The following is a 13,574-nucleotide window of genomic DNA, read 5'->3' on the forward strand; positions in this document are numbered from 1 at the left end:
ACTAATAAATTGTTCAAGTAAGTACAGTATTTGCCTTTCTGTCTTAACACTTGGCTATCATCAATGTGAAGCATCCTTTTTTATTATGTCTTTAATCCATATTATTTCAATAAATCCTCCCAAAGTTTATTGCCATTCTTCCTCTAGAACAGAGCCTCAACCCCTGAATTTAAAGTGAAAAAATTTCAGCTCTCCCTTTCAATCAATACCCTGCTCTATGTAGCTCTCATCAGTCATGCGAGGCAGATGCTGCTTCATTAGGTGGCTACCTGGGAGAACGTATAATTATCCTTTCTCTCCTCAGTCATTCGAACCTACTCATCGACAGCATCAACATGTACCCCAAGCTGCTATTGGCTTTGCGTTCTTTTCAGTGTTGCGTGGTTTGTTGGAAATTTTCATTAGTTCAAGTAAGGCAGGTTTCCCAAGATTTTAAAACTGGGTTTGTGTCTAGTTAGAGCTTCTTAGGAAGATTTTGAACCCTAACACAATGTTTACCATTATCTGAGATAAGGCCTGCTTGATGAAGGATAGATGTGAGGAATGTAGAGATACAGTAGTTCAGACTATGCAATGCACGTTACTACATAGAGTACAGTATAGGAACATAGAAAAGCTAAACATAGGAAGAGAGTTAGGAGTCCTTCCTTTAATGTTGAGAGGTCTAGTGAGTATATGTTTGGCTGGTACAGCAGATAAGTCTAGAAGCATGCTTAACACATGGGGTTAAAATCTCCTTCCCCTGGATGCTCAACAATTTTCGGAAGATGTCTAAGGAAGTGAAAGGGGGAATCTTCTTCCATTATACAGGATTTGCTAGCTACCGATGTAAGTACTGTCACTAAATCGGAAGAAAGTTTGGGGAGGGGGTGTTAATAGTAGGCTACAGTAGTAAAGACAGAAATAGAGCTAACAGTGGGTGTCAGGTTCAGGACATTTTAAATCAGAATTCTCCTTTTAGTCTCCAGAGAATCAGAGTTTTCTAGTGGCTTTCTTTTCTACAAGTAATGATAAACTGCTTTTTTTTTTCACTTTTTTCATGCCATCGTCAGCTAACGTAAATGTTGGTGTTGCTGGTAATCAAAATATAATTAACCACTTGCCACCAAAGTTGGTATTTAAGTCATGCTTGGCACGCACTGAACTTGGCTCCTAGTTCAAAGCCTAGCCTGTCTCCTGGAGGTCTTTGCCTTGACAGCCCTGACCCTTCTATAGTGTTAACAACTACAAGGACTATGTTAGCAGCAAGCACCGAGAGTCTTGCAAGAGATTCCCAAGAACATATCACCAATAGGGATTCTCACCAGAGAGTCCAGGCTCATGTTAAGGCTAACCCACTTTTGTAGAAGTAGACTGGTTGGTTTACTAGTTGAGGCGGCAAGAAGAGACAACCACCAAAGAACGAGGACCTTGTCCAGAGGACTTTGGTGTGATGGCCAAGGAAATTTACCCTATACCATATATTTTTAAAGGTAAGAGTACAATTCTCCCTTAAAGCTGCTATTGAAAAGAATTGTGGAGAAACTGCTTCACTGTATGAAGAAGTAGGAGAAATATGCTGGTTAAACAGTAGCCGATGGAACAGTGATATCCAATGCAAGCTGTAGAACCTTGATTTCACAGACTGTTGAAGAGAAGGCCTAATACCAAGTCTAGCATGTCTTCCTCACCAATAAGTTTGGTACCCCGTAAGATCTCACACCAACAATCTGCTAAGCCTAAGTTGGGATTGCAGAAAGCTTGTTTATTTCTGCAAAAGAATCTAAAGTAGTGGTGAACAGTGTGGCTACAACCCTGGAAATTAATAGTTTTGCAAATTTAGTACTTAGGATGGTATCCCAGACTTGAGGAATAGACACTCTTGAACTCCACATCAGGATTTGTTCAAACCTTCTGAGAATTTAATCCTGAAGAAAAGTTAACATATTTTCTCCTTTCTAAATCATTCAGAAGCATGACCGTATGTCATGGCTTATACTAAACCCAATCCTGGAGTCCTACAGATTAGAATAAGGGAACAGTCAGGTTTTCTCAAGAAGCCAATTTTCTCAGGTAGAAAGAGGAGAGAGCCCTCTGAAAATTAATCATCCAGCTTCCTCTGTCTCCATGGGAAGAGCAGTCCTAGCAGAGATACCATAACGCCTTCAAGGGTCTAACAATTTTTATGGGCAGGTCAGGTAGGAGTCAAGGCTATTCAACAAAGCCTGAAGTGTGTTACAGTGTTAGGAAGTCAGCAACTGGGTGATGACACAAGAGCGTAGTTACTCGTACTGTGAAGGATAGACACACCTGGATAACTATTCCCACTTTCAACTCAAAGGTGGAAGGTTTGAGAAGTTGGTGAAAACGTGTGCAGTCCAGGGTTCTCCAGATATATCCAGATTAAACAAATTCTTGTTGGTGACAAAGTTCTCCATGGTACTAGCGGTTGTAAGGAAAGGCGATTGAATATATCAAAGGAAGTATCTATGGCTTGTTTGTTGAGACCCCATCTCAATATGACCTGAGCATTTTCTTCTTACCCTTTAATTTCCTTTACAACCAGTGGTCTATAGTGCTAGAAACTGGAATTACACCTAATGAGTTCATCAGCAATAAATTACAAGTTTGCTTGATTACGCTGTATATCAATACCAAATACTTCTCGTTTATGAACCGTAACCAATAGTTTTATATTTCTAAGACCATTAGAATTAATAACATTTGTAAGTATGGACAGAGTATGTAGTTACTCTATGACTACATTCAAAGCTTTGTAACATCTCTAATTCATCCTCTGGTTTGCATCTTTATGTTGAAAACATTTAATACATTTGACAAAATTCAAAGAATATTCCTTCGTTTAAAGGTTACCTGCACAATTTTTACAGACTCCAACAAAATGTTTTGCTTCCATTCCTTTAGTCACAGTAAAAGCAAGCGGTCTAGTGCATGATATCTATCGAATATGTTATATGTTCCTCATTGGTATAATAATCATTATTAGCCAGGCTACAACCCTACAACCCAGTTGGAAAAACACAATATTACAAGCCCAGGGGTTTCAACAGGGAAAGCACTAAGTAGCCTAGTGCAGAAATTGATATAAAGAAATAAGAAATGCAGTATACTATAAACTTTATAACACTATCGTCATCATCATGAATGAACTTTGAACTTTCAAATTTCAGGATCACATTTCTAAATGATATGGGTAATCCCACATGTGACCATTAAAAGAATAGGAATTGACAGTAGATAACAATATATGCTAAATATTGAATTGATTACATCATTGTCACTGCATATTACAGATCAGTTTTTTACAGTTTTCCTGTATTGTTTACTCCTATAGCTTTTACGATGGTAGGTATTCTTAGAGCTGCATAATCTTTAATGGCTCATTCCGCAAAATTAACATCGCCATTAGAAGTACACCTCATAATAACATTTAGAATATCTTTAGGTATATTGGCATTCTGGTTTTTATCATCTTAGTGTTTTTATTGGACACTTGTAGGAACATTTATTTCCCTTAACTTTGAACTAACTGCCTATGCTATCTTCGATTTAGGAGTAGACATCTAATCATTCAATCTTTTTCGTGGGATTATCAATTCTAAAGTCAACTTCCATTGACTAGATTTTCCTCATAAAATTGTTAATAACTTGATCCCTGATCTGCTCAACTTCCTGACTCATTTCAAACATCATCATCTGTATTTTTTCACTCTCTATCTCCACTAAATACGCTTTAGCAATACATTTTGGACAAAGACAGTTGATTTCATTGATATTATCATCACTGATGGCGTCTACAAAACTGCACTACTTATGCTACCATGCAATCATCAATGTATGAGGATAATACATTATTAGGAATGTAATATTCTATATAAACACGGGGTTATACAGTAGCATATTGGCATTGAAATCTAAAAAAATCTTTAAATATTGTAGAAAACAAGTTTTATTTCATGAAATTGATAAAACTCCATTTGCATCGAACACCTCTCTTGAGTAAGTATATACATCTGGTTGATAGAAATCTCAAAAGAAATTTAGTAAAATAAGTAGGATCTCTGGTGCAAATTGCGGGAATGACGTTAAACCTTAATGAAACTTAAAATATGAATGATGGTAAATCTAGACTATAGCATTGGCTCATCCCACCCACCTACAACTAAATATTCTGTCTACGACATGATGCAAAGTTAATGTTCTAGGTGAATTCTTTGTTTATAATCGTTTTGAGGAACACGTTTCCCAATCTTTATCTCATTTGCATAAAAATTTAATATACTGTCGTACTGTATCGATATTTTGGAAACCTGTCTATCCTGAGGATTTTTCTATTAACTTATTCTGCCCTTTTTCGAGCAAATGCTTTCTTTGTTTGGGTTTCACCATCCAACTCGTATAATTGGTGAAGAATATAAGTTTTGTTACATTTATTATAGTGTATCTTTGAATTAATCCGGCAATTTCGCTCAAGCACAGTTGTTCAATATGCATTCAGATATTCCCAGACCAAACCATTGCCTACGCGTACAGGTATAATATGTAATTAAGCATAAAACTCTTATCATTTAACTCTGAGGCTCAGGAAAATAGAAAATAGGAAAGGCTCATTTTAGCTTTTTTTCATATTTTATTTATTTTATCCCTTTGTATCATTCGTTTAACTTGTTTATCTGCGTTTCTTGTCCAGATAGTTTATTCCTTACATGTTTAATATTCTGATTTGTACTCGTGACAATCATGACAGGGATTATAATAGTAATTTTGCTACTATTATCGTAATACTTTTATTAATAATAGAGCTATTAATATCAGCAATTTCTAATATTATCGTAATACTTTTATTAATAATAGAGCTATTAATATCAGCAATTTCTAATATTATCGTAATACTTTTATTAATAATAGAGCTATTAATATTAGCAATTTCTAATATTATCGTAATACTTTTATTAATAATAGAGCTATTAATATCAGCGATTTCTAATATTATCGTAATACTTTTATTAATAATAGAGCTATTAATATCAGCAATTTCTAATATTATCGTAATACTTTTATTAATAATAGAGCTATTAATATCAGCAATTTCTAATATTATCGTAATACTTTTATTAATAATAGAGCTATTAATATTAGTAATTTCTAATCCCTTCTGGTAGAATTAAAATTTGTTGTTGTTGTTTTACTCAAAGTAGATCTTTAGAGAATCAAAAGTATCCATATTAACAACCGATTATTATAAATTACTTTAAATATATTTTACAGTTTTAATATAATGATTAAATATTTATATAAAAAATAAACTTTTAAATATGACTATATATTTTTTCTCATCACAAAATGTGTTATGTAGCTTTTCCTTTACTCGCTTGTTTCTGCTTCAGACCTTCCTTCCATAGCTGTCCGAAGCCGAGGTAAGAGCAGCGTCGTGATGTCCATAAATTTATCGCTCATCATCTGAAAATTCTTTGGTTATATTGAAAAATTGTGTTGATTAAATTGAAGGTAAAGTGTTGGAGTGTAATATGTGTTAAATATATAAAGTTTGGTGATTTAAGTTTTTAATTATCTCATATTTTCCAGGTAGTCTTCGGTTGACATCCATCATGGTAAGATTTGCTTTGTTGTTATAATGTATTTTTTGGATTGGCATTAAATTTGTTATAAGTAATATATTTCATTTTTGCATCAAGTTAATGTTATATTGGTGTGGTATTGCGGATTTTAACTAGATTGAATTTGAGCGTTTCTTTTAACTTATCTCATTTTTGTATTCCAGCCTAAACAAATCATGGAAATAAAGGATTTCCTCCTTACCGCGAGGAGGAAAGACGCAAGATGTAAGTACTATAACAGTTACTTATTTAATATCCTAATATTTATTGTTATACTTTTGAGTATTGGTCGGCATAACAGCTACTTTGCTTAGAGCACCTTGTCTTCGGCACGTTACAATAACACCGGTCATCAAAACTACCGAAATATATACTTATGGCGAAATTATTTAATAGTACAATTAAGGAATTGGATAAGATTACTGTAAACTATTTTAATGATGTTATGGAAGGTTTCTTAACGAGTTTTGCCCTAAATCCAATTATTTAAATCTGGAGAATGACTACACTTAACTTGAAAGCTGTTAGTGTTAGTTGTGCTAGTTCTCATCATCAATAACGTTGAAATACCTGGTACGAGTCTTTTGGGTGAAATTGTTAAATGGTGCAATAAACGATATCTTGAAAAAAGACTGGTATTTACTGTGTGTATGGTATTTTGAACTACTGTGATTGGAAAAGTTATTTTGCTCTGGGTATTATCATAGTTATGTTTGAAACTCTTAAATACTGTGTACTTCTCTAATTGTTATTTGAATTAAATTATAAACTTATTTCCTTCTGTCATTGTCATGAAAAACCAGTCAGCGTAATAAAATAACGTAATCAAAACCAAGTAAAGGACAGGTAAGGTATGAATACAGTGCTCTAAGTGTTGGCGACCCACTTAGCAAGTAAGCAAGGATATGGCTCCTAGGGTAGTTTAGGGGTATTATATCACTATTACGAGGCAATGTAACCTGGGGGAAAACTATACTTTTTTTAGAAAAAAATTCCGCTCTACGAAAATGACACTCGTTCCCGTTGCAAATTAAGTGTTTCAGAAATGTACATACATATATATATCCTATGTTAAAGGGGGACCCCCAGTGGGAACTCTGGATTCGGGAGGGGAAACGATATACATTGGTAAAATAAGCCTTTTCTTTGCTATACTAGAGCTGCCAATGTGTGATGTAGAGCTGCGGCAATGTTAGCGTAACATGCTAACATTAGCAGTGTTTTTCATTTATTTTTTGTCATTCTACTTGTTGATTGTAGTCGCTCCTGTTCGTTTGGTTGTACATAGCAGGTTTCGACCTTCTGCGCTAAAGCCTGCACATAGGCTAATATTCCAAGATTTCCCCTTTCCTAACCGTGAAATGTAACTATTCGGCTTCACTCACGTTATTCAAGTATATTACTTGATCCAGTACTACTATACCATCCCTTTTACATAATACTCTTGTATACATATTATGTTTGACCCAAGAATTACTCCTATTACTCTCCGATATCTTATAAAATCACCTTATTTTATATTCCCATTAAATATTCTTTTTATGTAATACCCTCATACATATTACGTTTGACCAAAGAATTACTTGTTCTACCATCCGATCTGGCTATATTACTTTTATACAATTTATTACCTTATCATGCCCAGATATCACATAAATACTTGCTCTGGACAAGTTTCCCATTCTGGTTCATTCATGTTTACACTCTAGACGCCGTTGCTTTTCCGTTAACCAATCACGAACACAAACATATGAAAAGTTTGCACCAGGGGTGGAGGTAGTATTTCCCAACTCCCACCTTCCAACAAACTCTTTTCCGTGGAAACCTTTGTCCAAGTCAGGTCTTTGTGAGTTCAAGTGACGTCTTTTTGCGTTTTTACGATGGAAGTTTTAGAAACTTGTAATGATTGCAGTAATCCATACTTGAGAGCGCTTTGGTGAATTCACAGTTGATAATTTTCTTGAAACTCGTAATGTAATAGCCCAGCATTTACAATGTTTCAGGTGTAATACTAAACTAAGAACAAGAAGTTAAGATGCCATAGTCTCACAGTCACAACACCCTGGTGACCCACAAGTTTCGTCGTCCCGGTCATAAAATTCAGTGATTAATTTCGTTAATTTTAACATGATAGTTTTACTATTTTGTTAGCGTGCGCAGCTTAACATTACTGCTTGCCCGTACATATGAGCTTGATGTTTTATTTTCATGCTCGCGTAAGCGAGCTAATGGCGGAACAAGAACTATTATAATTAGAATTGATAACGTTATCGTAACGTTGCTAATGTTATCGCGCGCAGCTCAACATTACTGCTTGCCAGTACTTACGAGCTTGATGTTTTTTTTTTGCGAACGTAAGAGAGCCAGTGGTGGAACAAGAACCAATATATATATAGTGTTGCTAATGTTATGAACTTCTAGGTTAGGTTAGGTGGGTTTGTTGGGTGTACCTTTTTATATAGTGTAAAGGGTATATGGAGATGATTTAAGATACACATGCTAATATTACCGTACCATTGCTAACGTTAGCAATGACATCGTAACTTTGGTAACGCTGTGTAATATTGGTAACGATGCTAATGTTATCGTTCGCAGTACATACGCGATTGAAGTGACACGGAATTTGCATAAGTCATTATATTTAAAGATTTTAACACAATAAATATAACAAAACACATTAATTTAATAATTTAATTATGTTCTGTAGAAAATAATGTGATTTAATCAGTTTTCACCTTCATTTCAGCCGTAATAACAGCAACCATTTCGGCTACTTAAAGTTAGTCGAACTGGTTCTGTTTGTTTGCTGTTGAAATGAAGGTGAAATTCGGTCAAATCACTTTATTTACTATAGGATGGCATGTTTTCTGTTCGAAATCAGAATGTGGAATACAGTAAAATTTTACCAGTTTAGGTGGTCAACCTTAGGGTAAGTGGTTTCTGGTGTTTCCATTTAATTTTTTTTTTGGTCTTTCCCAATGAAATACAAAGACTCCATTTTTTAAGTTCTTTTGTTCCTTACTTAATCGAGCTATTGGTGTATTGATTTTTTGCTCTTGCCATATACTTGCTACGCTTGGGATTGAGCATTATTTTTCTGCTTTTAACTGGCAAGCAGACTTTTGCCTTGCGCTAGACCCTTTGGCTATTATGTAGGCGTTGATTATCAATTATACAAACTAAAGTGGTGAATACACACTTTACACTTTACAAAGCAGTGGGTTGTAGCTTCATGTTCTAGCATCTGCTCGAACATGAACTTTGGTTCAATCTTTAATTATCAGACTAAATATACCTAATGCGCTTATACCCTAGTATTTTATTATTAACATGAGAGCTACGATTACACTGCATTTTCCAATGTTGAAAATTAAAAGGAAAGAGGTTAGGATTCAAGACAATTTATTCTGACTGAACAACTGACTTGGGACAGAAGGACCAACGGGGTGTATGCATGATAGCGCCCACCTGCGTGTATGATTGCGGCTAACTTAGAATACGGCAGTGGGAAAGGGAGTTCCCGTTAGCTAAGTAGGTAAGGACACGGCTAGTAGATTAGGTTAGGGCGGGGGGGGGGATTTAGGTTATTTGAGTTAGATTTTTAATCCAAAATGGGAGGAACTGGCCGCTGATATACCAAGGCTCCTGACCACCTGGCCGCTGATATACAAAGGCTCCTGACCACCTATTGGTTTGTTCTGAACTATCAGATGAAGGTTACTTAGCAAAGCAGGTATTTATTTGTTAATAAAAATCTATGGTTTCCATCAGTATCATGTGGGATTCAGAATTGTGTACAACATTGGCAAAGATCTATCCAATTATGCACATTTCAATGTCCTATATGTTATTGTACCATTCTGTAATTGAATTTTATATATATATATATATTAACTCTTGAACTTCTGTTTGGTCACCTGGCTTGCTTCTCGCATAGAAAGTGAGAATCCTTCCTCTCTGCCTATGGTTTACCACATTAAGAGTATTTACATGTGTTCGATGTAACATTAATTATTCACTAAATTGGCAATGCTCTACTGATATTCACTAACAAACTATCTCACTGGCCCTGTTTTGTCAAGCAATGCATGTTACATGTTAGCTGAGTGGCCTGTATGTTGGGGGATTAATTCGGTGACCTAACTACCTACATTCTACCAGTGGTTAAGATTCGTTTCCACCCATCACTGTTGTTTGCCAGCCGTTTCGAACCCGTAGAAAATGATTTTTCAATTCTTTTTGTATGGGTTCATCATACTAAAAGTAACTTAACTTGTATGTTGATTCGCCAAATTAGCAATTTGGTCCTTGCTCCTCTGTGGCTTGCTTTACTCACTATTTAACATTGTCCCTATGTTCGGGCATGCGGAACATTTTTCTTTTGATGCAACTTGTTGCTGCGCTCCCTTTTATCATATTCATAGTACCCGTGTTCTAGCAGGTGAAACATGCTTTGCTATGGGTATTGGCTATAGTATTCTTAGTAGTTTATAAGGGTTTGATGTTAAATTAGAGTTCAAAAGGGTGCAAGTTCCAAATTTTAAACTTTGTTAGTTTATAAAATGAAACGTCCATGAAGGGTTGAAGACGTAGTTAACAAACGATTTGTTGTAGCTTTGCGCACTCCATCTTTTCAAACGTCAAAGATAACTTCCATTTCCCATTATCAGACTAAATGAAACCCATTTCCCATTATCAGACTATATGAAACCCTTCTACCGTACTTAAATCTATCGTTATTGACATGCATAAAATAGAATCTTTAATTACAAACATTCTGGTATAGAAAACAATCAATAGGTTTAGTACTGTATATAAAATTTTTAGAAATTTATTCTGTTTAAACAAGTAACTAAAGACTAAAGCACCAATTATTTTTTCCAACTGTCTTCAGGTAGAACTTTACCATGGTAGGTGATAAGATGACGAAAGGCGTAAAATGCAACTTTTGTATGTTGAAATCTGTAACTTTGTTGAATGTAGTTTCCGTCGATCTATCTAGGTGCCATGTTCTCGAGATGGCCTGTCAATTGCCTCCACCTTGTCCTGTCTCTAGTTCTGTATAAATTGTCCAACTGTTACATTCTCATATACATCCTCCAGTAAGCTGCCCAAAAACTTCTTCCTTTGCCAGCCTCTTGCTTTCCTCCCCTCTTTCCTGTAAAGCACAAAAGTTTGATTTTTTTCTCATTACATGTTCCAGAAATTCTGTCCACCTCTTTATCACTTGTAGAAGTGCTCTCTTTTTAAGAATTTTATCTTGCACGTGTTATGGAGAGGTTAAACTAGGGAATACCTCTGAAAAAAATGTTTAGGAGCAAAGCCATTATGGAAGGAAACAGGGTTTGCAACTTAGTTTTAGATTAGCATTAAAAATTCTCTTTAAATACATCAGGAACTCTGGGTATAATGTAGTTTGTTGGGACAGGCAGTATCTTTATTACTTGTCAAATCTTTTCTTTATAGGGAATGTTTTCTTTATGATACAATACCCCATATGTTATTTTATTTTACATAACGTTATGATATATCATTACCACGGCAATATTTTCCAAGTTCAGCCCGGTCCGCGCACAAGTCACTGGTAGCCCCTGCTTAGTTTCAAAATGTCCCGATAGATAGAGCCCTTGTCGTCACAGGCTATGAAGCGTTAGTCTACAATTTGTGCTGTCCTATCAATATACATTCTTACCACTCGGTTAAGATTGTTCTGTAGTTGGTTGGGACACCTCCTTTACTGTTGCATTTAATACTGCTGTAATAGTTGTCGTGAAATGTTATGGAGGGGAACTGTCGTTATAATGCATCTGTTACTGAAGCCATGGCCAGCTTACTCGATCGTAAAATTTCCCCCAAGCATTGCTTTCTGCGTGACTAAAATAAAACTTTTTGGGCGGCTCTACGTTTACCTATTAGCTGGTGACACTAGCTTGGAAATTTAGCAAAGTTCATACTTATGGTTTTGCTATTCCAAGTCTACATTTTTTATCCCCGCGTTAAGATTGTAGTTCAGTGGGACATGTCCTGGGATTATGCCGAACCACTGATGTGTTATATATACAACCGAAGGTTAGGATAGGCAATATCTAGTTAAGATGTTAAGGAAGATTAAGCCAGTGTCCATCAGCCCACTCATGATAAAACTTTTCTCTTCCGTGCGCATGTATGCTGGTTATTGTCGGGCGGGTGATTTAATTCTCTAGACATTACTGTATGTATTGTCCTATACAGCTGTCCAGCTTATAAAAGTTTTTGTATTCATAGAATAAGATTTATTACTTTACTATGTTTAATCAGGCATAGAATTTTGGTAAAGTAAATATAATTGAAATACAGTATTTTTTATGTCTAAATTACCTTTATTTTTCAGCTGTCCGTATTAAGAAAAATAAGAACAATGTCAAGTTCAAGGTTCGCTGCTCCAGATACCTGTATACCCTTGTCATCAATGACCGCGAAAAGGCCGAAAAGTTGAAGCAGTCTTTGCCACCAGGTAAATGATTTGAGTATTTGTAAAAAGTAGTTGATTCTTGTTTTACTCAAGGGTCTGTACAAATTAAACACTCAAAAAAAGAAGAAAATGCTGTAGTCCTGTACTGGTTATGTAGAAATTGCATGCATTATCTTAGGTTTGATTACTAGAAAGTTTATGTAAGTATTCCATGTTATTTCTCTCCTTGTATTTTTAAATTATCATTTGTATAAAAGATTAATTTTAATATTACTGTTTTTTAAATAATTTTATTTTAATTGTTCCTTATTCCTCTTGTAGTTTATTTACTTTCTTCCCCGGACTAAGTTTCTTGTTGGAGCCCTAGGGCTTACAATATCCTGGTTTTCCAACTAGGGATGTAGCTTAGCTTGTAATAATAGTAATAATAATGATAACAATAGCTCTTAGTTTAAAGTGGAAAAGTTTTTGTAGCTAAATTTACTCTAGTTCTTAGGTTAAGGTTGAAAAGCATTTTGTAGCTAAATTTTTTCTTTCGATTTATTTCAGGCCTGCAGGTGAAGGAATCAAAGTAAATAAAGCAGTGTAGTAAATTCACTATTTTATTACCCTTTTATTATTTACTGTTGCACTGTGTGTGGGAATTGAGATGGTATGGTGTTGTAATTTATGGTACTAAAGTGTACAAATAGACAATGGTTATTAAAAGGTATGGGTGAAATTGCCATTAGATTATTGTATATTATATACATAGAGTAATCTCTCTAAAGAACAACAAGGACCTACCACTAGTTTAGTCATTGCATATTGTATGTATCACAATTTTCAATATTTAACTTAGCCGGTGATTATATAGCTGCAACTCTGTTGCCCGACAGACAACTCTACGGTAAAAACTCGCCAGCGATCGCTACACAGGTTGCGGGTGTGCCCAACAGCGCCATCTGTCGTCCAGATACCCAGTACTCAATGTAAACAAAGACTCAATTTTCTCTCTGTCGAGCTATCGACAAGACGTACTTACTCGCTGTTGCTAAACTGGAGTTTTTTCACAACTAATTGGTGAAGTACTTTATTCTAGTTTTGAGCTTTCGCTATGCAGGTGTTTTATCTTCATCTTAAATCTTGAACTCGTTTTGGATAGATTTAATTATGGTGACAAAGAGAGTATGGACTTTCTTTCACTTTTAAATGGCCGACCCTTCCCCTAGACGGAAGTGTGTTTAGGCTTTTAGTAATTATCTTATCACGTTATAGATTTTCCTCTATATATTTTATATCTCTCCGCCTTTATTAGGCCTCTTCGATTAACTTTCCATTTATTATAAACATATAAAAATAATTTTAATGTTTTGTTTATATAGACCTTTCCTGAGAGTAGGCGGTCCTAACTTGGAAACCGAAGTTAATCAACGTTGAGCCCTTTATATCGTAATTAGCTTTTAAAGAGCTAAGGATTTAAAACTTTTTAAATGTAATATTTTATGAAAGAATTTCTTTGATAG

This window comes from Palaemon carinicauda, chromosome 10 (assembly GCF_036898095.1).
Source record: "Palaemon carinicauda isolate YSFRI2023 chromosome 10, ASM3689809v2, whole genome shotgun sequence".
NCBI lineage: Eukaryota > Metazoa > Arthropoda > Malacostraca > Decapoda > Palaemonidae > Palaemon > Palaemon carinicauda.